Source organism: Phasianus colchicus, chromosome 3, assembly GCF_987193195.1.
Source record: "Phasianus colchicus chromosome 3, bPhaCol1.hap1.1, whole genome shotgun sequence".
Lineage (NCBI taxonomy): Eukaryota > Metazoa > Chordata > Aves > Galliformes > Phasianidae > Phasianus > Phasianus colchicus.
In genome coordinates, this window is record NC_143438.1 from 68143494 (window position 1) to 68169894 (window position 26401).

The following is a 26401-nucleotide window of genomic DNA, read 5'->3' on the forward strand; positions in this document are numbered from 1 at the left end:
TTTAAACTTTGTCCAGTTATCTTTTTCTGCTTCATAAAGGAAATCGAGAGCAAAGAAGAAAGGGAGCATTTCTTTTCATTCTCTGGAAACACTAGGGAAGAGATAGGGGACAGAAAAGAAAGAAAGAAATGGTTGGGGCAAGGGATAAGGCTTTGTGCGAGGACGTGAAGAAGGCAGGCTGGTGCCCTCACCAGTCTTTTATAAAGCAGGGCATCCTCTTACTGGCCAAAGCAATTTCTATAGAATAATAACCTGACTGCATCTCCTGCCTCCTGACCCAGATGAAAAGAGAGCAGCTCTAAACAAAAAGTGCAGGAGGGAGGGAGGACGGGGAAGGAGGAGGATCGCTCCCTCCATCACAGCACCTGGCTCACAGAAGCACTTCTCTTCCTCCATTAATTTATCTCACACAGATGTCTCTTCCTCTCACTGCTGAAGCAGCAGTTAAGTTTGGGGGTTGCTGAGATGAGGGTGCAGGCTTTGCAGGCCGGGCTTGCAGCACTCAGCTCCGGCCATGCCTCAGCACAAGCCAAGCTGCCCCCAGCCCCGAGGCCTGCTCTCCTGGCTGCTGCATTAGCCAAGAAGACAGTGAGGAGAGAGAAAAAGGGAGAAGCAGGCGATGTAAGGAAACTCACAGCAAGAGCCTGCTCCGGAGTATTTCTGGGCTGGTGAGGGAAAACGGGGAGAGCTGCCACCTGGAGCCGCTCCAGGGCCACTCTCCGGCGCCTTGGGGTCCATCCCCGTGTACTGCCACGCTGAGCTGGGTGCGCTGACTGCTCCCCAACACTTGTTCCCCTTCCACCTCCACCGGTCACTTTCTTACGAAAGCCCGTGCCGCGACACAGGGCAGAGGCCAGGAAACAAAGGCAAATAACGGATGGGACAGCTGGTCCCCGTCCTTCCTCCCCAGCTGCACGCGAAGCGCTCTCTTGCAGGAGATGCCGGAACACTACCGACACGACTGGGTGGTACAGCGACCGCCACGCTGGAGCCGCCCCGGGAAGGAGCGGAGCCGGGGAACCCCCTGTGCACCCCGAGCCGCACGAACACGTCCTGCACAGCCCGGGCCGCGGGTACATAGGCACAGCGCACCGCCTCAGCCCGAGCGGCAGGAGGGGCGGCACGGCGCGCAGCTCGCCGCCGGGGCAGGGCACCCTCTCCACCCGGCGGGGACGGCGGGCGGCGCGGCCGGAGGGCAACAGGCGGGCGGTAACTTCACGCGGCGGCGGCGGCGAGCAAGTTGCGCTGCCGCGCAGGACGCGCCCGCCTCCGCACCTCGCCCGCGCAGCCGGCTGCGTGCCCGCGCCTCGCTGTGTGTGCGCGGCTGCGTGCGCGAGCGGCACCTGCCGAGACCGGCGGCCGCCCCGGCGCGTGTGCGGAGCGGGGGCGGCCGCGGGGCGCGGGGCTGAGTCCGGGCTGGGTCCGCGCCCGGCGCCGCCGCCGCTGCGCCCTCCCGGCTGCCAGTCCGCCCGGCTCCGGATCACGTGGCGGTTGCCGGAGGCAGAGACTAGAGAGGAGAGAAAAAAAAAAGCGCCTCATTCCTTCTTCCACCGCCATACTGTATTTTATAGTAACTCTCATTTTTATTCCTCCCTTTTACTCCCGCTCGGTGAGTACCTTTCCGCTGACATTCTTGTCCTCCTTTTTTTTTTTTTTTTTTTTTTTTGTCCTGGTTTTTTTTTTTTTTTCTTCCTTTTGGTTTTTTGTTTTTTGTTTTTCCGGTTTTTTTTTTTTTGCTTCTTTTTTTTTTTTTTTTTTTCTTCCTCTTTGATTATTGTTTAAATGGATTTGATCTTTTGCTGATGACAAGTTTTTTTTTCTTAGCATGCGATGGTTCCTAAACTGTGAGCAAAAGGTGCTGCTGGGGCCGGGAGTCACTGGGATTGAGAAATGATGATAATAATAATAGAGACTTGCCAGTCCAGCAACAACTGCGATACGTTGAGTAGCTATATATCTCTATATGCAACTGGTTTTGTTGTGCACAGAAAGCGATGTGAAATATGATGCTGTTTTTTAAAGATAAGAGAGAAGGCATGTTTCTAACTCTTTTTTTTTTTTTTTTTTTTTTTCTCTCTTTTCAGAGGATTTTCTCTGGTGTTTTATTTTTATTTTTGGGTGTTTTTTTCAGGGTATTTTTTTTTCCTTGTAGAGATGGGATTTGCAAATGCATTTTACAGCAGTGTTTACAAAGAGTTTGTAGTCTTGCAGTACTGGTGGAAGCCACAGAGCAAGATGTTAATTTTATTGTTTTTTGTTATTGTTTCTTTTTTTGACACTCAGTGCAATAAGCAGGGCTTTTTTTTTCTTCTTTTTCAGTTTTTGATGCCTGTTTATAACGTGAAACTTTTCTTGCAGCATGTTACAGTTACCATTTTTAAATACTTTTTTTCCTCCTTAAAGATAACAGAACAAAATATGCAGCCAAAGAAATGATCCTTACTTTTGCACATTTTGCACCTTGACTTTTTTATTCTTTTGCCGGCAGTATTTTATGATGGTTATTATTATCATGATGGTGATGCTGATAGCTGTATGCATATATACAAATAAATACATTTTCAAATGATGGCAGTGGAAGGTTTTCCTGGAGAATGAAGTGCGGTTCGGTTTCCTTGTCAACGGAAGATGAAGTGAACAACTGAACATCTCCCCAGTGCAGGTACTTCATCTCCTTGTAGGTGTTTCCACGCTGTGTAAATTACATTGTGAGATTTGAATATATATATATTTTTTAAAGAAATCTCTTTCCATCCTTAGCTGAAGGTCTCAGTGCAGTGCACATGGGGACTGAAGTACGTCTCTCTGCCTCCTCATTGCTCGGATGTGTGCAGAGCATTGCACTAATTGAGGCTGGGTCTGTGAGGCTGAAGAGAGGTGTTTGTGTGCTGTGTGCTGTCAGGAGAGGAAGGCAGTGGGGGAGGGGGGGAAATGCAGACCCCCACCACAACCTCCTGTTCAGAAGAAATCCCCAAATTGAAATTTTGGGGTGAAATCTTCAGGTCCTTGTTCTGAGTATGAATACTTGCAGGACTTCAGACGAGCAAAAACCCCAGCCCTGTGTTGTGGTGACTTGTGTATTTGTGTGTGTCTGTTTAAAAATTATCCATTAGAAAATAGCTGTGAGAGAAAAAGCAAAGGAGGCTCCCTGGGTGAGCTGGCTCCTTGCCACACGAGACATATTTCGTAGCCCTGAGGGCAGCAAAACCCTTCTATCCAACTTCTGCTCCTCATATTACAAAGGCGTAAACAAGGCAGCAGGTTGCCTCTTATGAATTTAATTCATTGGGATGGAGATTAATCAGAAACAGATATTTGCTCGAAGGTGTTTCGTTTTGTTTTGATGATTATTAATGCCACTGGCTGGCAGGGAATGGGAAACTTACTTTCCGTGACGGTCACTGGGAGTTCAGGACTGGAGAAGGAACTGTTACTTTTCATGGATAGTGCTTAAATGCTTAACAGAGGCTGCCCCTGATGTAGAGACAGGATATTGGTTCTTTAAAATGCGGTTTGGAAGGATTTTTCCAGATGACAGGCTTGTTGGTGGTTTTGATTTTTTCTGGACGGAGACACAGTGCAATATTATGCTAAAGTAGAAGTGCTGAATGCTTGGTTCTGCAGTGTTCTCTATGGTTTACTTTACGTTTACTTGTGGAATTGCTTAATGTATTTTATTTAAGCAGCCTTTAGGGATTTGTAACTGATCGTGAACTTAAGCTGTGTATTAGATGTGGAAACCAAAGTAAGTTACAGAGAATATATTTATTTTCTTACTGTGATACAAGCAAAACTGCGTGGCCAGTTTCTAATTCATTTGGAGGCTTCTCACACTCAGTGTACATTGCTGTAACTTAACAGCTGCCTTTAAAGTAGAAAGTGTGTTAGAAGTCTTCAGCATTCTTCTGTGAAATTAGTCATGTTGAAAAATAAATCAGTTTCTGTTGTTTTTATTAATTTACTCTGTAGTAAAACAGCTTTGTGTATTCAAGGTGGATTTTTCCAGCTTAAGTGTGGTAAAAATGTTTAGTGCATATTTGTGCATGGTTTCTGCATTGACATGATGGAATACTTTTGACAGTATATTGGGGTCAATAATCCATTGTATCCAAAAAAGCACTGTCTAGATATTTCCATGATGGATTATGATGACTTCTCAGAAACAGTTACAATCTGTTGTGTCAATACTCTATGCTGTAAGAAGATTCAGCCTGCTTATTTTCTCATGATTTAATTTGAAAGAAAGCCTTTAAAATACCATACTGATTGAAAATCTATCTTCCACCCCTCTTTCCATTTCCCTCCCCCCTTATTTTTAAATTAAAGTTTTTCTTTAAATTATGTGAAATTGACAGTTAGAAAAGCATTTTTGATATTGCTAAAGCACTGAAACATAGTAACTAGGCTGCAGTTTCCAGGATAACGTTCCTTTTGTCCTTTCTTTCAATGCTGCAGGTGTGTTGAGTGGGTAATTTTGTACACGTAGTTGCTGACTGTAGATCCACTCCTGCTCACCTAAGTCTTAAAGTCTGAGATAAAAAGTTTAGAAATCACTATTTTCAGCACCCATATTTTGCCTGCAAAGCACCTGTTGTCTGAGTAGTTCAGTAATCTAATACATACATTTCATTTGCAGAAATTTGAGGTTGTGTGATTTTACAAAAGAGATAAAGGAGCTAATTTTGAAAGAGGATACCTCTACTTCCTGCATTATGTGGGCACAGTAGGATTCGGGTTGGCGGAATCGGTTCCAGCTTGATGTTTCCATAGCTATGCTATGACTAACACGGCTGAAAGCAGTGTTAGTGTAAGAGACAAGTGTTATTTTTGGAAGGAAGAATGAAAATTTTATCTAATGAATCGCAGTGTTGTTTCTAGAAGTGATGATGTAACTGCGTCTTACATTGAGTCTGAGAAGCACTTACTGCTCGAAATCCTGATGTGTTACGTGTGTCCAGACTTGTGTGACATCTTCTATTTTTTGTTTACATCTCATTTGATATGTGCAAATTTAGGAATTTTAGATATTTGCAAACAGAAAGATTTGGAAAGCAATTTTTCATCCGTAAGTAGCTATCATAAGCAGTACTTACTAGCAAATAAAAATGTGTGACAGGTGAACAGGAATCAATGACTGTGGTGCCCAGAGCGCTGACCCAAATGCAAGCTTTCATCCACTGGAGTGGCCTCAACTGGCAATGGAAGAATATCTTTTTGCATTTTTCCACATAGAAGATAGGACTAGAGAGGCGTATGGGTTTTCCAGCTCCGTTCTGCAGTGGTGCTGAGCTGGACTTGTTCTGTTTGAGCTCCAGTGCAGATTTAGCTGGGGTACCATTCCCACCTCGCCTCTTTGGGCCTCCAGCTGTTGAAAATCTGTTTGATGCCCGAAATTTATTCCCAGACAGTTTATAGTTCTTTGTTTTTGTTTTATAGTTCCTTTGTTTTTGTGCCACTGCTGTCCCAACGCAGTAAGATTCCTCCTCTACATCTCTGCTTTCCCCTGGTTGTCTTTGCTGTGCATTTCCAGAGAGCAATCCCAGCCCCTTTTCGCTTGAGTTTGCTGGGCTAACTGAATGGAGGTTCCCATTTGCATTGGTCACAGACATGCAAGCTATCTCTCAGCAAAGTTGGGCTGCAGTACAAGCAGGGCAGCTGTGTTCACACATCATCTGCCTGGGCTCTGCCTCTATGTACAGCTTCCAGCCCCCATTTAGGCCCAATGTGCTCACCTGGAGATGGGCAGTGCCTGCTGCTGAGCCAGGCATTGTGCCACACTGACCTGCCCTTAGCACTGCCTCACCATGCTGCATTTCTCTGCAGAGGACTCTCGAGGATTTCTCCTTCAGCATAGTTCTTTAGACTCCCAAGAATCTTTCATTTACTGTTTCAGTGTTTCACATTCGTACCAACCAGCAGGAGCAGAATGGACTCAAGCCAGTGTTGTATCAGAAGCTGTCTTCTAGTAGGAATATATGTGAAAGTTTGCCATAGTGCTGTTTAAAATAGCTTTTCCTAATTAGTTTCTTCCCAGATTGCTGTTATCTTAGCTCTCTTGTCTCCAAAAGCATTATTCTAAAAGCAGTTTCTTTCTCTTCCACAATGTTTTGCTTTCCCCCTATTTGTCTTAAAAACAACAACAACAACAACTTAATAGTGTTTGAAGGGAGGACTGATAGGTCTGTCCCCATGGGAATACTTTTGAATTCCCTTGATCTTCTCAGAGGATGCACTGCTCTGTCAAAATCTGGATCTGCATCCTTTAAGTACTTATGGAATTTCTGAACAGAAGGCAAAAGATGACAATTTCCAGATGAAAAATTATGTAATGTGAGGCACTGTCAACATAGTCATCCAGAGAATTGGATTTAAACCAGTTTGTAGCTTCTTTAAACTCAGATCCTGACTGACAGAAAAAAACAAAATGCTATTTTTAAATGGTGTGAAGATTACAGTGTAACATCTTCACCTCTGTTAAGGTACTAATTATTTTATGACCTTTGAACAATTACCAGGGTAACATGACTTGAAGATTATTGTTTCATACGCACATTAGAATAGTTTAAACCATTTGTTCTCATCTTTTCTTTTGTTGTATTCCACAATGACACTAATCTCTTTAATGTACTGAATCCTTCTGAAATATTTTTACTGCAGTTTTGGAAATGTTTTCTATGAAATTTACCTTCACACAACAAACTGTGATTTTCCATCTTCATGAATCATCTGCTTATAATTAAAACCAAAAATGAAGTAGACCTTCAGATTATTATGTGTATCTCAGGCTGCTTAGCATGAATACTATTAGCTTGTTTTTATGACTGCAATATTTATAGATGGAAAGGTCGACACGATCATAGATGGTCATATAGGTATTTCTTTTTACCAATGTTTTTAGTGTGGTAGAGAATTAGCCAAAACCTTACACAATCTTTTAGAGCTTAACAAACACTCCTGATTAGGTATAAATAGTTAACTTTTACAGTATTGTAAATTTATATACGCTGATACCAGCTACTGCCACCTGAGAAAAGCTACAAAGCTGCACTGTCTCCTTGGTTTCCTCCCTGTGCCTCTCCACCACTGACTTCCCCGCATGCCCCCCAGCCTTCCAGAACGTCTGGGCTCAAGCAACAACCATTCTGCAGCAGCATCTCTGTTTTAGGAAGAGAGATTTGTCTGTGGTGTAATTCCTTCACAGTTACTGCCGGCCACGTAATAATATCTTCTTAGACTTGGCTCTTTGAGGTCGGAAGCAGCAGAGGTGGGTTTAACAGGAGTGGCAGTCATCAATGATGGCATGGTGACCCCTAAATGGTGCTCCCCAGGCTTTTTATTTTGCTTTTGCATACTCGTGTTTCTTCTTCCTTAAGTACCCCAAGCTCTGGTGAAGCTTGATTTACGTAGGTGTCCTTCCCCAGGTGAACTTCTCCCAGTGCCCAGCTGACATGCAGTCACTGAACATCGAAGTCAGTGTGAAAACAGCTGAGAATTTGTGTGGGCAGTACCATGGTCCTCTGACCTCTGCTCCCAGTCCTTGGACAGTCATAGATGCAGGCTAAGGCAGCATTGCTATTGTTATTATTTAAAGGGCAGTAATTCAGAAAGAATGCAATGATAATTCTTGCACCTTAATAATTGCTAAATGACTTGGTGAAAGTCTGATCTTGAATCTACCAAATGTGCCACGTGTCAAATGCTTTTACTGCAGCCTGTGCAGTTCACTATAGTTTTTTTCATCAAAATCCTCCCTCTACTCAGACATGCAGGGTCAACATAAAAGGGCTATCTGGCACAAATCAAATTTTAATGGGATATTGTTTACTTGATTGAAGAAAGGCTACATTTGTTGTGTGACAAATATCACAGTAGCACTGTGTATTCTGCAAAAGGTTTTAACTAGGAGATTCATACAGGAGCTGAGCAGTGTTTATGCCAAACAGATACAAGATGCATCTTGTTAATTAGAAGTAATTTTAGGTTTTGGAAGAGGAACTGCACATGTATGCTTTGGATAGAGAAGCTTTAGGCTGCCTTATAGTTAACTGGAAGTTAACTATAGTTGTACTTGCACGGTGTTGGAAATACTGGTCCTTTCTGTTTGATTGTGGTATACTACAGTTTGATGTTTAAAAATACAAAAATCTTTGCACCACATAAGGCATCCTCTTTATTAGAACAATTTGAATGAACAAAACACAAAAATGTACGAGTAGAACAAAGACAGTTATGTGCATCTTTGTACATAGAATCTGGCCTCAGGTGCTACTGAATGCTAACAGCTCCTGTTAATAGCTGACGTAACTCACTGACTTACAGTGAAACACTGTGCATTTAGTACTTGTAGCATCACAATTCTGAGCTTGAAATATATTCTTCGTAGCTGCAGTATTTTATTGAAAGATCCTTCACCCAATAAATGTTAAGGTAGAAGTTGTGTGACATTAAAAATGTTACAAGCAAACTGTCATATGACATCTATTAAATACTATAAACTAAGCCTCCTGTTTGGGTAACTACAAAAGAGATTATTTATACTATGTTCTAATTTACAAAATTTCAGTTTTATCATTTATTGTCTTGTATTTGCCTCTGATTACATACAGTAAAACATAACACTTGACACGCTGCACAATAGATCCGTTTTCTGACCTATTTCAATTTGTTTTTTCAATCTGCAGAGTAAGAAAGGTGTAGTTATGTTTTCTCCCTGCATATAGTGGGAGCTCAGTAAATGGGCCACCTGCAAGGTTGGCAATGAAAAGGTATTAGCATCTTCTATTGTGTGTTTGTAAGTTGTAGACAATTAATGTACCTTATGCACAATGAACAGATAAAGTAGATTTAAATTTTGATGTTATGTCACTTGTGCTTTAGTGGGATAATTCATCAGCACATTGATATTATATTTTTTATTGTTTACTATTTTATGAGAGAAGCATACTGTGTTACTATTCATGAGGCTGTGCTCTGCTCTGGAGAGTTACAAGTGAACAGAAACCTGGTCCTGTATACATACTGGTCAAAATACATATGCTGGTCAAAATTTCCCATCAAAACATATTTTTCTGTAGACTTTGATGAAGTGATTCACACAAAAGGATAGACTGATCTCTCTTAACATTGCTGTTTAAAAAATGGGTTTTCAGATCTAAGCTAGTCATCATTTTAGCCATCAGAAAGTCAGTCATTGCAGTCTAACACAGTTGCTTAAGGCTTTGTACTCAATGGAGATATATAGACACCTCCACAGAGCTATGGGTTATATCCCAAGAGGCATCTATGGATAGCTGAGATGAACAACTTTTCTAAAATACCTCTCTCTTTTCACGTATGAGAGAAAGAGAGCACAGATTCCTAAAATTTTGATGGATAAAGAGAGATAAATCCCATTCTTTCTCTTCCCACTTGTTGAAATCCTGATTTCTTAATTAAATATTTGATTGAAAATAGATTTTTTTGGTTACTAGAATCTTCATGGCTTTAAGCTTTTACTTGAATTTCCACTTCTTCACTATTTTTTTTTTTTTAAGGAAATCACTATGTATTTTCAAACAGTTTGAATCGGTTCTAAACTATGACAGAATTCCCAGAGATTTCTATTGGGGCAAAGATTTCATACCTTTTTTTTTTTTTCCCCATCACTTCATATAATTTTCTGACTGTTTATAAGTTTATAAACCCTACAACCTCAACGAATTCTCCTTGCAGTGTTCTACCATAAAATCCAGGCACTTCAGTTACTGGGTACAATCATGGACCTCATTTGAAAAACCTCTGAAAATAACTGAAAGATAAGGATCATGTGGATGTCAATTGAATCAACATAAACTTTACATATGTGAATTAATGTAACTATATAGTTATTGTGTCAAAAAGTTAACAGTAGATCAGCAAAAAGCTGAAGATCTGAATCTGAAAATTGTAAATGACTTTGAAAAAGGCTTTTTGCAGAAAAACTTGCCCATTTGTGCTACTGCCCTGTGCGTTACGCTGCTGTCCTTTTTTTTTTTCACAGTGTTGGCAGCAGCTACCATGTCACATTATGCACTTTACTACCTTTTTGTCTTTATCTCATTTCTTTGATATGTATTGATATTTCTACCTTTGTTTTTTGTACTTTATCTCAACAATGCATTGTCTGAGCAGTCTTCACAAAAAATGGATTTTCAAGGATCATATTCCTAGCTGACTTGATTAAGTCAGCTCTTTCCTCAGTTTTATTTATGCACTGTAACATTTTCCTTTTCAGTCATGCATTTTTGACTCAGATTTGGAAGTACAGTGTTGACACAGCATTATAAAGACCTCATGATTGTACGATGTGGGGACATAGAAGAACACAACTGAACTTCTTCATAAGGGTATTAGCCAGACTCTGCCATTTGATGTTGCTGGGTCTAACCATAACAGCTGTGTGAGTAGGTGGTCCAGGGTTGCTGAATGAGGAATATTTGCTCAGGGACCTGCTAATGAAAAGAGCAATTACAGGAAAAGTAATTAGAGTTTAAAGAAATAAATTATTTCAGGAATGCCAAGATGATGATGATTATGTTATATGCACAATCCTATATAGTATGACATTTCATTTCAGAAATTTTAAAATGGGTTCAGAAATTCTTGATGCTTGGTCACAAATATTAGTAAATGTTTTAAATATCAATTATAATCAAAATAACTTGGCTAGTGTTGGATCTTTTAAGATCAAAATCATCTCTGCAGTAGAGACTTATGTCACACTGGTCGGCAGAGACAGAGGAAACTCTATTTGAAAATGTTAGATTAGTTCATTTGAATTTCTCGATTCTTTTTTTCTTTTATTTGTAATGGTTTTTATTTCAGGCTTGCTGGACCTTCCCTCCTGCTCTGGACCTGTCCCTTGGTGCCAGCACAACTCAGAAGAATGTATGAAAAGGAAGCAATAGGAAAGGGGTGGAAGAGGAGAAAGGACGAGAAAGAGAATTAGGAGGGAGAACAATAGAAATTGAGGGAAAAATCCCCAGCTGTTCAGTTAAGGCTTCAGAGAACAGGAATGTTTGCAGTCCCTGCTCCTCCTCACCTTCTCCCCTCAGTCTCAGCCCCTCTCCCCTCCACCACCTTAGCTTTCATCAGCACTATATACATTTCACTACTTATTTCTATTTCTTATTAAAAAACAAAAGCAGAACAATAAAATCTTGGCAAACAACAACAAATATCCCCCTTCTCATAAATTATAATACTACTTATGTAACTGTGAGACAGGATGGGGGTTTCCTTCTGGTAAAGTAGACTTATGTAAAAGAATAGAGTGGTTTTATGCATCTTCATGACAGAAAAGAATTTAGGTTTCTCATTCCTTTATAGCCACAGTGAGCCCTTCAGATCAATGTGCAAATGGCTGTTTCAGTTTATTCACTGATGTCCAAAAGCAGGCTTTCCATTTACCTTTGTTTACTTATTTTCTTCATCCATTTCTCTCAGTTTTACTTCCAGCGGCTAATCTTACTTCCATCATCTTAGTGGGACTACAAATTAAAAACTCTCTTAATTCTTTCAGTTCATTCAAAATTTACATTGTGTTATTCATTTTTGTGGGCTAAATCTGCCCCTTCACAGCCGTTCCTACCAAGAAGCCCTTCCAACCGACAAGGTTGACTTAGAAGTTTTAACAGAATGAGTGGATCCAGTATTTGGTCTTTCTAAGAAGTTATTTCCTAAATGTGAAACTTAAACTGGCCCTTTATCTCCCCCGTACCAATTTGACTAATAAGAAAAGTAAAATGTAACCATGGAGCCAATATAAAATAAAGCCTGGTGAAAAATTTGCAGACTTCAAGGTCAAATATTAAAAATTCCCGATTCCTTGTTATACTATATTTAATTATGATATTTGAGTGAAAAAAAGATGTTGATATCTGACCTTAGAGATGCTGGTGGAGCTGGTCCAGAGCGGAATGATCAGGTCTAAAAGACTGAAATAAACTTTAGATGCTGAAATGGCATTTAAAAGTACTGTAGGTAAAATTATTAGGTGTTGTGCATATCTACATACAACAGGTAAACACAAACATGCTATTAAATAAAAATACAGTACATTAAACTGCAATAAAGTAATGACTTCTTACAGGGATTTTAATGTTACATTTGACTGTGTTGGAATTGTATTTGACTTTTTTTTTTTAAGATGTGCTTTAAACACTAACTGTTGCCTCGTTACCTGACTGGAAGCTAGATTTCAGTCTGCCAAATGTGTTGTTCTTGCAGTTTATTTAGATTTTTATTATTTCTGCCCAATTTACGTGAGTCACACACTTGAAAAATAAGTTTCTGATTTCAACAGGATATTCAGAGTCCTTGACCTTGTTAATTTGGGTCTCGGGGCAGTCTGTCCAAGAACTAAGGTTCTTCAGAGGAGCTCTTTGGGTTGATACAGTGAGGTATCCCTGCTGTCCTTGGGAACTGCACTAGATGCTGTGGTTGTCCCTTTGTGGAAAACCAAGCTCCTGCATATATCAGAGTGTTCTCTGAACGGAACTCACCTGTTCTCCTGCCTGAACCAAGGAACTGCTTTCTGCAAATGTGGGATTTATAACTGAGAGATTGTTCATGGAGGATTTCAGGGAACTTAAAGTGTGAGGTGGAGTGTAGTGGTTTTAAGACAGGTAACAGTCAATCAGGCAATCTTGATCCCTCTGTGAGATTTAGACCAACTTTGCCAACCCTCAGTGTCAGTTAAGGGAAGCCTACCTTAAATCCTGCCTTAACTGTAGATCACTTAACCCGAGATTTAGACAAAAATTAGGCAATCTGGAGCCCCCATCTGCTGTTGAAGTGCAGTACAGTGCTTTCTATACTATAGACCACTTTGCAAAGGGGAGAAATCTGACCTTCTCCTCTGAGTAGTTATTTTGAAGCCAGTGATGCAAGTGAAGTCACTAAGGCTTCTTACACAGGTAAGAGGAAGAAGGAGCCTTGGAGAAAGATCTGAAACAAAGATTCTTCAGATCAGTGGATGGAGTGATGATAATTTCCTTGGATTGACTCAAATAATTTGTCTTTTCTTGTTCCTAAAAATATCATACCTTTTAACTTTGTAGTTTGCTTTGCAACCTTTATCTTCTCCTTCAGGCTGTGATGAAATTATTTCATTCAGCAATTGCCATCTCACTTTAAAATGTAACTACAGTATAATCCATAATGATCAATTTCTTCTATGACCAGCTGTTTGCTATTTTACAACCCTGCAGTGCATCAGAAAAGTATTTTTACAGAAGTGGAGTAATAGAATTGACATCTTTGAAGCTAGGAACTTCCTAATGAAAAGTTTGAAGTCTGAAAGGATCAATTTCAAACTAAATGTTTTGGAAAGTTAGATAAAATACGTTTCATGGTATTAAATCCACATGTAACATGCAAGTTTTAATGTAAATTACTTTAGTCTTCTGATATTAGACTTCTTCCATAAAATTGAAAGATTTCCAAATTATGATTCCCTCATTTTTTTAGCTACTGCTCAGACAGAGCAACAATTATATTACTTATGAAAGTCTGGAGAATTATGGCTGTCTCTACTAAACATAGAGTTAAAAGGCTGACCTCAGCATCTTTGTGGAAGTCTTACTGCGTGCAAAGATTACTAAATGTGATGGTAATCTCTGTTTGGCCTAGAAAACAGAACTGAGGTGGAAACAAGGCTGAATGGAGGCTGCCGTTATTGTCAATAAGATACTTCACATATAAAATATATTTTAAGTATGTTAAAGATGCAGCATACCAGCTACACTGACCATAAGATCTGTAGCTTTCTATATAGCAAGACGTAGCACTTGTAGAAACTGGGTGTCTGCTCTCACTTACAAGTTCCCAGTGGTTTTGATGTAAATTCGCTCAGACTGAGCTGACTTACTTCAGGATGTAATTTCTTAGTTTATTTTTTTTATAGTAAAGATGAAATTTTTACCTTGTATTTTCTCATAATGGTCTCTCTCTCTCTCCCAGTCTGGTGTATTTTGAGTAATACAAAGAATGTACTGTGATAAATAGAAGACACTCTCCCTGTTTTGTGGTTAGGGCTGTAACAACTTTGCAATTGATTTAATTGGGAGCAAGATCAGGATTCCACTTTCAATGCAAAAGGCTGTATTTCTGATAAATGTAATACAGGGTATTAGCTTAATAGAACAGACAACCTGATACCTGGTGAGTCAGTAATCTTGGAGATACAATAATAAAAATTTGCTTAAATATAAAAAATGTGATGTTATTTTTTTTTTTTAGTAATGCATTTTTCCTGGTTATATATTTTTTTCTGATATATCTGAAGTAGGAAAGAGCTGCTGCGGTGGGCCAAACTCAGAATCCACATAGCTCATTATTTCGTTTCTGCTGGTAGTAAAGAGCAAAGAAAAAGAAAAGTTTTCTGACAAGAACCTACTCTCTAGTAAGAAAGTAGAATGTCAGAATAATGATAGAAGAATAAATTATACTGCCCTGGAGTTTATGTCTGGGTTATTTTACAGTTAATCAATATTAGTGTACTGATATCTTATACAATTGGATTCACATCAGGACAGATCACAATCTTAGCAAGCAAAGTAAGTGCAGTATCTATGAATGATCATATCAGTGAACAGTGGCATCTTATTATACAGAAAACAAAAGCTTAAAATAAACTGCAGGACTTACGCCTAAAAAAAAAGCAACTTTTTAATTTTTTTTTTTCTTAAAAACTAAAGCTTAATTTATTACATTTGCAATAAAATAAATTGGGGATACATCATTAAGTTAGTATTGCAGTTCTCAGTTGATCAAAATGCTTAAGTAATTTCAGAAGACAGAAGTTTGTTGTTTCCTAAATTCTGCCACTGCTTAATTTTTGTATTCCTTCAATTTGCCAATTTATAACTTTTTTTAACAGTGTTGAATGTATATGTGAATTATCTGTATTTATTATATTGAGGGAAATTACATACACAGACACATATTAGAAATTTCACTATGAAATATCTAACAACAATACTGTAAAGAGACATTTATGTATGAAAACAGTTTTGGAGTATTGCCTTATTGTCCACCACAGGCTTTTGTTTGCTGAAAAGGTTTTCATCTCAGTTTACAGAACTTAATAAAAAAAGGGATCTTTCTGTAAGCACGGGTTACCACTGTAAATACAGTGAAATTGTCTTTCTTGCAATACTGAAACAAACAACGAGAAAATAAAAACAAGCCCACACCAAAACCAATCAATCAACCAAAAACCTCAAGAAAAGATTATTTTTTGTTTCTTGGTAATTTCTTCTAAAATGTGTATTTTTGTTATTGCTGAAATGTCTATTGTATTTTGTATAATCCACACTGAATGTAGGTCTGCCTTTTGCATGTTCTGCTATAAATTAGAAACTTCCCTGTTTTCTATTTGCATTGCCTCGTAATAAAGTAAAACATTAGGATTATGAAGGCATGCTTTAATGAACAGAGCAGGACATTTAATTTTAGTAATATCTGTATCACAGTAGAAACTTAGGAGGAAATCTAATTTCTGAGAACTTCAGCTTTCCATATTTGCCTACTGATACTTAGAACAATAAGGTCTTAGTCCTTAGGTATTGGTCTGATTTGATCTGAGAATTTTAAAGCTTTTAAGCCTTGCAAATACTTTTCAGTTAAGAAGTGATAACATGAGAAAACTGTTATTGGTTGTGTTGCCACAGTTTGTAGGAACCTAGCCATAAAGCAAGACTAACAGTTTATTAAAAAAAAGTAGGGGGGTGTGCTTCAGCTCCAGCTTCTCAAAACCATGTGATTTACGTACAGCTTGCAACCCACCATGAGTGCTTGGGATTCAGCCACAGAGTATGTAGTCAGTAATAGCTTTTTTTTTTCCCCCTCAAAAAATAATGCGCAGTGTAAATATTAAATTATTTCTGATGTGAAATCATCCAAACTATTTGCATGCATTGCCTTTGTGAATTCAGTCGCAACCTCTCACCAGTGGTGTATAAAAATGTAATAAGCAAAATTATCCTAATCCATTTAAAAGCATTCTTTCTTACTCCTTAGTAATTTTTGTCTCATGTATGCTGTATATTTTATGTGTGTCTGCTGTTATACTTGAGATGCACTATCATTGTCCTTGTATCCTTTTTATAAGTCCCCAGGTAGTTCTTTCACTGGGAGATTTTTTTATGTTACTGTCTTTCTGAACACCTTTTACCATAGCTCAACCTAAAAAAAAGAAAAAAAAATGGGTCTTTATTAATAGAATAATAACAGCATATTTCAAAGCAGATGGAGCAGAAAGAAACATCAAAGTCAAGCTAACAAATAGTGAAATTATCACAGTGAAATCTACAGAAAAATCCTACAGACAGTTTGTGGGCAGAATTTTAAAAAGACATGCAGCTAATTTTGATTTTTTAAATGAGCTGTCTTTCATGGAAGTAGGACATGGAACTCCCAACAGTTAAAGAGACTCTACAACAAGATGCTAAAGTGTTCCTTCATATAAGATATAGATCTTTATAGACCATAACTAAATCATTAGGGAAAAAAGATGGATGTTTTCAAAAGCAAGTCTAAAAGGGAATATTTTCTTTGAGTGAAACCAATATTAATTGATGGGAAATCATGGAAAGATGTTGCATGATCTAGTGGTGTGGTTTAAATGTGTGGGTTTATTTGCATGTTTTGTCTCCACATAGCTAATCCAAAGCATACAATCACAGTGGTAGGGCAGGGAATGATACGGGTTTTGACTTTGGTAAGGATTCCACCAAGGCAGGTAAGAACTTATCTCCTGCCAGCATACAAATATGCACATCTCTTAGGGTTTTATATTGTTTGTTGATATGTTACATTATATATAATCAAATTGAATTAAATCCAAGAACTCACTCATTTGTCTTGGATTAATACAGAGGTATTTTATGGACAGAAATTACTGTGCATAAGATGTGTTGCATCTTTGTCTTGCTCCACATTATAGGAGGGAGAGGAGGTTCTTCAGGAAAATTCTCTTTTTTTGCAATACTATGTTGAAAATTGTCATAGTACCAAAGAAGATAAGGGTTGTTCTCCTATAAATCAATATTGATGTTTTCTGTGGTTAGATGTTCATCCAATTGCAAAGTCACACTTTACTGGCCAGTAAGATTTTTGAGACTCTAGATTAAACTGGATGCTACAGAGAAACATCTACAGTTGCCACCTTTTGGCATCTGAAATTGTATGTCAGTTATACCCAAAATTTTATACCATTTAGGATGCAGTTGAAAATAAATTGAGCTGGAATTCTATATCTGTTTCCCAGTAGACTTGGAGGGATGTTACCATCATTGGAGTTTTTATTAATGTAAAACATTTGCCAAATTCCAGCACAAGGTATTTTACCCATCTTACTGCAAAAGCTGTTGATAAATTTGAATTCCTTGGATTATGGTGATACTGAGTGCATTATATAGAAAGGGTCATCCCTTAAAATAGTAATTTTCAAAAACGCATTGCAAAAATGAACCTTTTCATTGCAGTGTGTGTGGTTGCACAGATTGTTTCTGGTTTTAGATAATATTCCAAGAGGATTTTTTTTTTCTTCGTAAAGTCACACTTATTTAGAAAAATGGAAAATGACTTTTCTTGTACACAGCAGGAGACTGTCAATGGAAAAGCACTTCGCCACTCAGTTCCTAAGCACCTTTTAGGTAATATTCTTGTTCTAAATCTTTGTCTTCATCTGTGGTTTTTTTTTTCCTGAAGACATGCAGGTGTCTCTGCCCTCCTCAATCTCATTCCCTCTCAGTGTTATGTCTAAATGACTTTCAGAAAATTCTGGGCATGGTTATTAGGTAAAACTTAATACTTGGTTGATGGAGCCTCAAAACTACAGCTCAAACTTCAGTATTCAGTTCGGTCTCCTGTGAAATCCCCCACATAATCTAATCCCCTTTGCAGAGCTGTGTCCACTTTTGGGCTGTGGAAGTGGTATTTGTGGTAGGAAGTTAAAGCATCAGGGAACAGAATTCCCTTCTCCATTGAATTCTAATGAAAAGCATTAATCAGAAGACAGAAGACTGGTCCAAAAACTGGTCCTGATTATTTTACTAAGCATATGTTAATTGATTCATGTGGAGAGGACTTACTATTCATCTCTTTCGTATGATCACTAGGGCCAAAGATGATGCTGATGGTACTTTGAGAATAAACAGCGGTATTAGTTACTTTTCTTTCGTTTTTTTTTTTTTTTTTTTTTTTTCAAGCATGGGAATGAAAAATAAATCTCTAGAGCCCTTTATGGAACACTATATTTCCTTTATGAAAATTTTCTGTTGATGTAAATTGTCCATTTGTTATGTCTGATTTCTTCAACATCCATACTCTACTGTCAACCTTCTTTGACCTAAGCAAAATAATCCAGTTAATTTCATTGATAGCCTTTAGCCTTTGACCACTAATAAGTGTACAATTTCATCTTATGAGGAGTATTCTGCCATGTTGATCTATTGAAAAATGGTGTAAGAAAAAAAACCAAAACGTTCTGCAAAGGTGCTGGGCAGAGAAAAAAACAATAAGTAGGATCTGAATGTACAACAGAAAAAACTAGTGCCTGGACCTTCACTCTCCTCCTTTCCTTTTTACAGCATTTAAGTTTAAATTTCACTTGGACTCAAACACCTTCTTTCAACTGTACATGTTCCTCTTACAGACCTACTAACATATTTGAAATCTTTTCACTAATCCTGAGAAATCAAATAGAAATGATCCCATAAGTAAAAGGGATGAAGGCTAATGTTTCTGAAGGTTTTGTTTTGTTTTTAAAATTAAAATTACTGTGATACAGATGTTTTTAAACAGGGTGTCCCATATCACCAGCTGGTATAATTTGGTTGAATGTCTCCATTAAATCAATGGAGAATCAATTACCTGGTTTTATGCTCATATCTCGTTCATAGCAAATGTAATGGGATTTGCTTCATTCTAGCAAAAAGTTGTGGAAAATAGGCTGATTAGTTATGTAATGGGAAGATCATTTCAGTCTTCCTGCAGAATGAGTAATGGAGCTTTAAAAATGTTCAGGTAAGGCTTGCATGTGCTATATATATGGAGGGTGGGGGAAAAGGGCTGCAATGTGCATATGATGTGAGCATGGAAGCCATGAACTTGACGTCATCTTTTTAGTGAAATCTGTTTAGCTCTGGAGTCTCTCCTTTGCATTTTGAGAGGATTTTAGAAGAATGTGTCATTCATAGTGAAAGAATATAAAAAGTCTGTTGTTTCTGATGGAGGATTATGGGCACAAGCTTGTATTTTTTTAAATCCATTTTATGTTATACAGCAGTGCAAAAAATGTCTTGTGGTTTGAACAGTGTATTGATTATAATCAATCAGACATTTTTCATAGACTAAGGTATGCCATGTTTAGCAAAAACTGCATTGACAAATAGAGCATATTAATGGATCCTGGAAAACTTGGCATGTAATTAGGCTGGCTTAGGTCTTTAAATGTAAAGGATGCTCTATAAATGGGCTGCCATTCAATAATCCAATTTTTACATTGATTATTAGAGATATAATGGAGCATGTTATTACATTAAATGTTGAGAAGAGTTAAATAACAGAAAGTTTCAAGCAATATGGTCATCAGATATTTAGCTGTTAAAACACCAATTTTTTATTGTTGTACTTTGGATAAAGAATTACAGTTCGGTTTGGGAAGTAAGCTTTGAAGCTGGTAAGGCTGAAAGTAGTTAAAGAATCATATTGTGCAGGTTGCAATTTTAACTTCCAGATCAGAAAAAAAATTGGATCTTTTTTAATAAAGAGAAAAATATCCATACGTTGAAAAAGTCCTTATATAATCAGAACTTGTGCCAGTGCTATTGTAACACTTATTTTTTTCTCTTCTACATTTCAGAACCAATATATTTTTTTCCATTGGTATGTGTAATGAACCATAGTTAATATATGCTACTTAGCTTAATCTCTCTGAAACTCAGCTTTTCAGTATGAAAGAAAAGGGACAGTAGGAGAATGCATATAGACAAGGGATAAAACATGAAAATATATTTATGGCACCTGAGCCTCAGCTGTCAGTTCATGCATGAAGTATAAGATGGGACAGTAGGCTGGATTTAGTTTTGTTGTTGACCTTGTGGTGTGCGCATATCACTTAGACTTCAGAGAATCAAAGAGTTGTAGGGGCTGGACGGGGTCTCCAGAGATCATCAAGTCCAAACCCCCTGCAAAGCAGGCCCCCTACAGCAGGTTATGCAGGTCCATACAGGTCTTGAATATCTCCAGAGAAGGAGAGTCGACAAGCCATCTGGGCAGCCTGTGCCAGTGCTCCATCACCCTTACTGTGAAGAGATTTCTTTGTATATTTGGTGCAGAACTTCCTTGCTCTAGCTTATGGCTCTTTCCCCTTGTCCTGTCCCCACAGACTGCTGAAAAAAGGTTGGCCATGTCCGTTTGTCTCCCACACTTAAGATATTTATAAACATTAATAAGATCCCCTCTGAGTCGTCTTTTCTCAAGGCTGAACAAACCCAGGTCACACAGCCTTTCCGCATAGGGGAAATGCTCCAGGCCCTTTATCCTCATTGTGGTCCTCCTCTTCCCAGTCCTCTTTGCTGTTCGTATACACATTACTTTGATAGTTGGAACCACATACCTTCTAGTGATGTAAAGTCTTGTAATGAAACTATTATTTTATAAAAGAGGAGCTGTGCAGAAAGAAACAGTAGCAAGACAAATTCCTCTCTTGTTAGAGAATGTTCACACTGCAGGTAGCTTTGCCAAAATTGATAAATTTGGATTTCAAGACAATACTGCAACAGCCCTGAGAACAATCAATCAAAGGACAATTATTATTTTTTTAAATGAAAGTACTTAGCAAAAAAACTTTGTGAATGTGTGAAGAGGAAAATGCAATTACTCTTGTAATCTTTCAAAATATTATTTTTTTTACTTTGTGTCAGTGGCTCCCCAAAAAAATTTTTAGGGAGGGATTGTCAATATATGAGAAATTTTTGTCAAAAATTTTTAGGGTCCTGGTGTGTTCTGTTTGGTAGATGGCTAGGATATGGTTACAGGCTCTAGCGGCTGTTAATTCTCCTGTATTGGCAGGATCTTTAAATGTCTTAAAAGGCATTTCCTAACCTTTCCTCAGTGCTAGGAAAAGGTGAGGTTGTTGGCAGAATGTGGCTGTAGTCAGTACTCTGAACGTTACTGAGGCTTTAATAGCAGCACGTTAAAATGGAAAGAATACAGCTCTTCAATGGGTTCAGAAATAAAAGGTGTGCCAGATACCATTGTTAATTCAAAGAAGAAAAAAAAAGAACTTTCAGTCTGCTGAATAATAAGTATGTGATTAATAAAACCTGTGGGTAATAGAAATGTGGTATATACGTTTCCTCTTCTTTATTTTCTTTAATGAAATAATGCACAAAATGGGCTTGTTATGCATGGTTCCAGTGATTACTACTTGGTTGGTTCACCAGTAAATAGATGCCAGGAAGATTAGTCTGAGATTTGGATTTGATGGCTATTTTTGTGAAAAATTCTGTAAACTGTCTTTAAAGGGGGAGAGTTGCTGGAGCTTCCAGTCAGTCTAAAACTTGCAAGCAAACCCAATTCATCTTTCGTAAATAACAGTTTTCTTTGTGGTCAGGTTTGTAACTCAGTCAATGTCTATTGACTCTTTGGTACTTTCTGATGTTTTTTGAACTCTGCCTTCTCTGCCTCATTTATTTTCCGTAATTGAAATGGGAATGAAACCCTTCATCATTAAAATTATGACTCATATGCTGAGTTAACTGTCACTCTGTAAGACCTAAAAGAAAATACTTTAGCAGCCGTGTTTTCAGCCACCACCACAGTGTTGTCTATAAGTGTGTTGAATAGGTAGCCACCTACACTAGTATTCCTATAGTCTGCTCTGGGTCTTGTGCTCAGCCAAAGGTCCCTCAAACCAGTAGAAAGACAAAATGGATGGAGGGTGTAGAATAACTGCCTATACCATTCATTCTATCCCTTTTGACAAAGCTCTCATAGTTAGGAGGATTCTCTACTTCAGCATTGGTGGAGGCATACGCTGTAAGAAAGAGGAAAAAGAAAGTGGTCATTTTTAAAAACAATTTTGCATCAGCTGAGATTTTGGAGGAATGATTAATTTAAATAAATAGATGCTTGTCTCTGTGAGGGTGGTATTCTCACATATAGGCAATAGCTTTTGAAAGTAAGGCCAATTAATTACTGTTGTTGTTAGAATGTGACACTTTTAGGGGAGAGGCTTTGAAATGAATCAGAGGTAAGTGCTGGACCTGTTTCTGAAATTGCTTCTGATCAGTCAAAAAGAAAATGATAGATTCATTTGTCTGATTGGGAAAAATGCAGTGACAGGCAACTAAAATTTTCCTATGTACATATTTAAACAACAGCGCTAAACAATACACTTCATTTTGTCACTGGAAATCCTTCGTTACGAGATGATGGTTCATCATTGATCTTTGCTCTCTGCCGATGGAAAAGCTCTCCTGGGAGGAAAATATAATCTATATCTGTCTTATTTGTTTGACAAACCAAAAATATCAAGAAACAGAGTTCTGCTTTTGTTTCAGAGATTTAAAGTACATTTTCTAACTTTTTATTCGAAAAAGCTGTTTGTAAATCTAGTCTAGAAAAATGCTGTTTTTATAAGCTCCAGGAGCATGTTTTATTTGGAGGGAATGAATTATTCCTTGCCAACAGACAGCTGTAAATACATAAAGCGCTCAAGCTTCTTGAGGCTTGGCTCAAATGCCAGCACAAAATCAATGGTAAAAATCAATGCCTTATATGAGCAGTACTTTACTTAATCATTTAAAAAAATTATTTCAGTGAGACATAGAGGGCCAGATCCTGAGCAAATGGCCAGAAATAGTTTGGCTTCTGTAGAGTTCTATTGATGTACTCCTCAGTGATCTGGCTTACTGTGGAAACTAAATTTAATATAATTTTATTTTTTAATGTATTTATTTATTAGTACAGAACATCACTGAATTTTCCACAACCACAAACGTGGATTATGCTCATGGCACATTCCTGACATACACAGAATATGTAGTTGTGTCTGACATGGAAAAAAATTGCAACTGACATTTATGAGCACAAGATTGAATTTTTTTATTTCAGTTTGTGTAATTTGTAAAACAAATTCATTTTTAAATTTAACCCACTGATTACAACTGGTAATCTTCATGAATGATTAGGGATTGTAACATTAAAATAGCAGGAAGTATGATCTTTCAGAAACATACCTTCTGTATTGATCTGAAGTATATTGTTCAGTTTTCATAACTTAGGTAAACCATCACACTTTAAATGTTTAGTAAATGTGTCAGCAAAATACAGAACTTCTAGCAGATATCACTACAGCTCTCTGCTGTTGGAACATTCAAGGAAGTACTGAAGACTATTTAGAAATGATTTTAAAAACTGCCTTCAGTATGTGTGGTGCTTGTACATGTACTCTCTCATAATCCATGTACTCTGGGACTGCAAATTGTTGGAAACGCTGTGGATTGCAGTGCTGCGTGTTGAATTCATTGCAGAATATATGCTCTCTTGCAGGAAGAGACAGAGTCTCAGTAATAGTAGCTGTGATGCTACTGACTGCTTGCAGCTGATAGTGTTCTATCTCTAAACAAAGCAGGGGATAAGTAGAAATCAAAATGCGTTGCCTTATAAAAATGATTACATTAATATTATCGTGAGTGCACTCCTTTCTCAATTGCTGACATTGGACATTTAAAATTCTTACCTTAAAATTTCAGTAAGTAATTCCCCTCATTTAAAGTCATTCAGACCAATCCTCCTAAAACTAGTAAAATTGGTAATATAAGGAATATGTACAAGGACTATTATGTTTATCCTTTAATATGAAAAGCCGATTGACTATATATTGAGACAAATTCCCAGATCAGACATCGTGTGGCAAGGCACAGACTTGATGACTTTTTGAGGTCTCTTCTAACTTGCTTTCATGATTCTGTGATTAAAGTTATGAATTATAGAATACATTTTCATTTTTCTGAAAAATTACACTTAGTCCCTGTTAAAATTAAACCATGACCGTGTGTATTTTTTTCCATTATGTATTTGTCTATTTTATGTCTTTTTTAAAATTTTATTTTATCTTCTATCTTGTTAGAATTGCATTCTTTTGTCAAGAAGTACAGAATGTTGCCAGAGTAAGGTGCTTCACTTCATAACAGCAACAATGCCACCAATATTGCACCAGAACATAAGACAACATTAATTAAATATTGCTGTCAAGAAGTTGAGTATGTCTCGGCAAGGGAAAAAAAAATATATTGTGATTAAAATATCTAAAACCCTGTTGTCCTGAAGTTCATTGTTCATGGCAATGTGCCTTACGATCTAACTGAATATACACATCATGATTTTGCTGTTGCTGGTGTTTGGAGTGTATCCTTTTCTGTTTCATTTGAAAAAAAAAATAAAAAAAAATGGAGCGTGGATCAGTAATGGTATACTGAAAACATGAGAGGGAACATTATAGTCTCATTATACAGGGACCTCTTTGAAAACTGAGCAAGGCATATAATACGGGGTTAGGTGAAATTGTTTTGCATGTTACCTCTCCTTCATCCACTACAGCTGTGCGTGTCATTTCAGTGTAAAAGAGGATACAGGGTTGTCTTTGCACTCCTTGAACTGGTTCTTGGTGCCTGAGGGTTGCTTGGAAATTCCTTTCACTGCCAAGGAGTTATTACCTCATTCAGTGACTGCTGGGAAGCTGCGTCCTGCCCTATTTCCCCTGGCCATTCTCTGTACTACTTGCAAGGAAGAGAAATTGGGTGGGTCCCGCTGCACCAGCTCGTGTTCTCTGCAGGATTGCCCCACGCTGTGCTCAGCAGTCCCATGTCCCGCTTTCTGCCTCCAGCACACTGCAAAGCATCCACAGTGCCTCAAAGCCTGTCTGTTGGATGTAGGTGAACATTTATTCACGGCTGTAAAATAAGTCTTGTAAAGACGTGCTCAACCTGAGAGAGAGAGTGAAATCTTCATTCTGGAGGAGTTAAAGGCAAAGTTTCCGTTAACACTGGTTGCACTGCAGTGATCTTGCCTGAAGGTGCTGCTCTCTTAGACAGGCTTATACTGGGATCAGTCTATGTTGTGAGAGATCTATTGGCCAAACTTTTTTTATTTACGCAAAATGAAAACAAAAATAAAAGCGTCTGCAAAAGATTTGTATAAGCAGAATTATGAGATTGGCTTTTGAATTTATCACGTTTCGAGATAAGTTGCTACAGCTAAATCCAAATTTAAAGAAGGGGCACATTTTGCATTAGCTGATTTGCTAATTGTAATTCTCATTAATGAGAATCTTAAATAAGATCTTACACTGTCTTGTTCTGATCTGTGTTTTCTAAAGTCCAACATTCTTATCTTGGCCTTTGAATAACTGGTGTAGTAATATAACATTGCATTGCAAAAGATGAGGAAAGCTTTAGTGTCAAGTCCTACTTAAGTGAAACACTTTTAGCTTTAAATAGAGATTTGATTGACAAGTGAAATAAAGTGAAATAACCCAAAGTCGATCCTACAAAGGATTCGAGAAAACTGCACTGTAGAATTTTTGGCCACAGTGTCAGCTGTGTGAGAGCAAGTTAGACTGATTGAAACCACCTAATCAATTGCTAACTATTGCTTTTCTGGGTCAGGATATGAGCAATATCTACTTTCATATACGTGAAAGTACCCCTGCATTAATCACTGCTTTTATAGAGTCAAGGAAATATGGTTTTCCTTCTTACCAGTAGGTAAGAAAGCCATGGTTGTTCAGGCTGGGTGCAAAAGAGCAATGGTGGTCTCTAAAGAAGCATGCAGGTGTCAAGGAAAATTGCCAAATTTTCCAAAATGACTCTCAAATTAGAGCTGTCATCCATCTGTGCCTGAACAGAAGGAAATTGTTAATGAAGACTGTAACCTTCAAATGTTATCCGCAGAAGAAAAATCAAACATGTAAAAATAGAAAGCCCATCTAGGAAAAGGAGTATGATAGCCTTAGGCATTGTGTTTGTTTAAAATTGGAAGACAGATCAGACAGCTATTTTATGTGGATCTTGTACATATGTGTGTGACTGATTAAAGCTCATTTTTTCTCTAAAAGTTTTTTCTGCCTAAGAAAGAATTTCCAGTATTACGCTGTAAGCAATTTATGCCTTAACCTGTAGTCTGGGAAGAGTACTTGCTAGTAGGAGGACATTTCTGTATAACCTACTTTGTTTTAGCGTGCGTTAAAGTGATTAATTAAAGGAACTGACATAAGAATTCTCTTCATTCTTTTGAAATTTCTGACGTATTTTCTTCCCTATTGAACAAAAGCTTTCAATTGGGTTCAAGAGGTACTAGATAACTCAGG

General features: G+C 37.9%; 1 protein-coding gene across 9 annotated transcripts in view; it reads left to right on the forward strand.

The window, feature by feature from the left end:
* The first annotated feature begins 1403 nt into the window (after window positions 1–1403).
* RALYL (RALY RNA binding protein like) overlaps window positions 1404–26401 on the forward strand; it is a 371649-nt gene continuing 346651 nt past the window's right edge. For 5 of the 9 annotated variants that reach the window (XM_090137766.1, XM_031590944.2, XM_090137771.1 and 2 more), the window contains exon 1: window positions 1766–2662. The gene's annotated coding sequence lies outside the window, so the exon portion shown is untranslated. Of the gene's footprint in view, window positions 1610–1765; window positions 2663–26401 lie in introns of those variants that run through there. The other 4 variants (XM_090137765.1, XM_090137773.1, XM_090137774.1 and 1 more) reach the window with 4 other exon arrangements.